General features: G+C 40.5%; 1 non-coding gene across 1 annotated transcript; it reads left to right on the forward strand.

The window, feature by feature from the left end:
* Window positions 1-1,071: 1,071 nt before the first annotated feature.
* On the forward strand, window positions 1,072-1,200 carry LOC116089676. Its single transcript, XR_004118433.1, has one exon. It is a non-coding gene; the product is annotated as a small nucleolar RNA ACA64 (small nucleolar RNA).
* The last annotated feature ends 2,519 nt before the right edge of the window (window positions 1,201-3,719 follow it).

Here is a 3,719-nt window from a genome sequence, read left to right on the forward strand (position 1 = left end):
TGTGCACCATCCATTCTCCCACACATTCGCATTAGGAACCAAAAGCTGCACCTTCACTGACATCTCTTCATCTCTTCCTTGGTGTTTTCTCTCCTTGATTCTTCTTTTGAAAACAGAGTGGTGTTTTCTCAGAGCTTGCACTTTATTTTAATAATTTCCCCCACGCACAAGTTGCATTTGAAATAGTGAGAAATTAGTAGCAGCTTCTGCTTCAATCTCAACCTCTAAAACTTGGATGTAAAACACATCAAAGAATGGTAAGGTGGAGAGAGCTGCCATAGCCCCAGGACGGAGGGAGGAATTGTTTCCAGTGGGCTGGTCCAGCATGGCACAGAGCCATTTGAGATGTCAAGCAAAGCCTCTTCTAGGGTAGACACAGTGGCTCTAACAACCTGAAAAAAAGAAGATAATACATTTTTTTTTTTGTAAATATCTTTTAAACGGTTTATTTATGTGTGCATGAGTATTTGTGTCACATGAGTATGGGTGGCTGTGGAGGCCAGAAGGCATTGGAGCTGGAGTTGCAGTTGTTTGAGAGCTGTTCCATAAGGATGCTAGGAACCGAATCGGGGTCCTCTAGAAGAGCTGCAAGTGCTATTAATCACAGAGTCATTTCCCAGCCTCAAAATATTCATTTTAATCTTTATTGGAAAGCATCATCAGCTTTGAAACTGACATTAAGGACTCAAGAAGAAAATAACTAGGAAGTGAATTCAGGCAGACTTTTGTCTATAGCATTCTATTTGAAATGAGGTGAAAACAACTGCTTAGCTGCTGACCTGAAAATGTGCATAAGTGCAGGAATGAAGAAAGGGACACACAAGGTCAGGGGAGGGGATTGCAACAGCCAAGAACCATTAGGACTTCTGATGTCTCACCACAGGAGGAGCCAGAGTATGCAGACCTTCTCCCAACTATGACTTCTCAACTACTCTTTACTTTCTCCACTCTGAGAAAATAGCATCCCTAATTTTAAAAATGTGTCAGAATTAGGGCATTCAAATGACCAGTGGAGCAGACAACCTTAGAGGTTATCGGTTAATTCGATCAATAATTACATTGCACATGGGCGTTTGTTGAAAATCATCCTTAACTCTGGCCTATGGCCGGGGGTGAGATTCGGCGACCAGAGCCACTGAGGCCTCAGCTCACTGCCCGCTGCACCCAGTGTGGGAGGGTGAAACCCAGGCCCCGACATTCCGGGAAAAAAAAATTACACTGCACAAATGCCGGCATCATATTCTTTGGAGTGGTGACAAATCGGTGGTCCAAAAGGAAGAATTTAATTGAAGTCACCAAATGTCATTCAAAGTTATGTTTGTTGCCTAAAGCAAGTTACTGAGATAATAAATGCTACTTTGAATCTTAAAGTATACATAAATTACATCTTCTTATGTTCAATGAATGCAATTTTATTTCCCTTTCACACAGTTATTAAAGGCACTTCATCTGACTGTTTTGAGCAAAGAGAGATGGCATCGATGCTATTTATAGATACCAGTCAGATACCAGCCCCAATCCCATTTTTAAAATTACACCTTTTTATTACAACAAATGTTCTGTTTAAGCATTCTGATCAAACAACACGATATATTATATTACATTTCTCAACTCTTCCACCATTAAAAAAAAAATCATGTTAATTTGTATTTCTACTATCTCACAAATAAACTATATCGCTAGATTAAACACCATCTCAATTTTCTAGGCAATTAGCACTAAAAGGTACTTGGAAATATATAATAATTGGTATAATATTGGTTGTGGTGGAAGGGAGAAACCACAGAATCCTAACCAACGTCAGGCACTCAGTACATGCTGAAACCGAAACTGATGGAAAAGATAGGCTGAGTGTCTCTATATAGTTCTTTCCCGTGAAGCATCAGGACCTTTCTCATTCAAACCCGGATGGCCTTTCTGGATGTCCTGAGGATTCTCTCTCAAATCTACAGCAAAATCAGGTCCTGAAATGCCCCCAAAGGAGCCCTTTAGCTTCACCCTGGCTACTGCTGCAACTCAGCTGAAGTGTCTGATCACAGCACGAGAGAGGAGAGAAAGCCCTGTGCACGCGGTGAAACAGCAAGAGGAAGCTTCACCCTTTCCTTCCCCAGTCTGTGTTAGAGGAAATCCAGGACAGGCTCAGAGTCCTGACTTCCTGGCTACCGCATACAAATCTTAATTCCAAAAGACATGTAGTAACCCGTACTGTGGCCACACCGTAACTCATTCATCCACGCACTCTAAGTTCTTGCCACCTTTAAATGTTTGTGATCGATAGTATAACTCATTGAGTTTATGGGCTGGTACTTAATGATGCAAAGTTGGAATTTCTAACTAAAAGTATTATGGGTTTTTTTTTTTAAGTTGTAATCTCCATTTTGCAGATAACCCCTAAGAAGTTAGAGCAATTCTTCCCCCCACCCCCAGTAGATATGTAGAGGATGTGTAGAAGACTCTCCCTCCTTTCCATCCCTCCCTCCCTCCTTCCTTCTCTTCCTCTCTTTCACTGTTTTCCTTTCTGTTTTCCTTTGTACGTGTGTTTCTTTTTGTGTATGTGTGTGTGAATGTACACAAGTGCAGGTGTTTCTGGATTTCAACTTGGAGTCAACATCTGGTTTCTTCCTTGATTGTTCTCTGCTTTATTTACTGAGGCAGGGTCTCTCAATGAATTCCGAGGTCATAGGAATCGTTCAGTTTGCCCTGGGCATTCATTCCTGTCTCTGCATCCCTCCTCAGGTCTCAGAATCCTGGTAGCCACTTTGCCTGCTTCTGAAAATGTTTTACTCTTCACTGAGCCATTGCCCGGGCTCTATCTCTTTCTAAGTTTGTGTTTATTGTACCCATGAAAACTCTCATGTAAGTTTTGCATAGTTTGTGCTTTACATTTCCCTGTATCACTCATGAAACACAGAATATTTGTTGTCCATTTTCATTTTCTTTATTTTCAACCTAGTCTATTTCTTGCTAGCCATATGGATATTTGGAATATGACATCAGACTTTTTCTCTATATTCCTTTTTGTGGTGCTGGGAATTGAACCCAGAGCCCTGAGCATGCTAAACAAGTTATTTTCCACTGAATTGTTCTCCTGTGCCCCTTTATCAACCCTCTGATAGCATTGTTATTGCATATATTTTCTCTATTCATTCTTTTGTGAAAATAATACATGTAGTTAAAAATAATATTTTCTAAGCTTCTGCCGTATTTTATTGTCTCTTCTCTGACTAAAACTATACAAATATTAGTGTGTAGGTTCTATTTTAGTATTTTATTGTCACATTTTGTTCATACTAAAACATCATTTAAGGATGGGTACAAGGAGGGAATGTAGCCACCACGCAACTTTTTAAGTTTGAGAGCTTTACCCACGTTCCGCAGCTGGCATGCCTTCCTTGGAAGATTTTTTTTTCTCTTATCAGAACATCTGTCCTAAGTATTTTCAACATCCTTAGTCATCAGAGAAATGCGATTCAAAATGACCCTGAGATTCCACCTCACACCAGTCAGAATAGCTAAGATCAAAAAACTCAGGCAACAGCAGAAGTTGGCGAGGATGTGAAGAAAGAGGAACACTCCTCCATTGCTGGTGGGATTGCAAACTGATACAACCACTCTGGAAATCAGTCTGGTGGTTCCTCAGAAAATTGGACATAATATCACCTGAGGATCCAGGTATACCACTCCTGGGCATATACCCAAAAGATGCTACAACATAACAA

The sequence above is a fragment of the Mastomys coucha genome, unplaced genomic scaffold (assembly GCF_008632895.1).
Source record: "Mastomys coucha isolate ucsf_1 unplaced genomic scaffold, UCSF_Mcou_1 pScaffold14, whole genome shotgun sequence".
Lineage (NCBI taxonomy): Eukaryota > Metazoa > Chordata > Mammalia > Rodentia > Muridae > Mastomys > Mastomys coucha.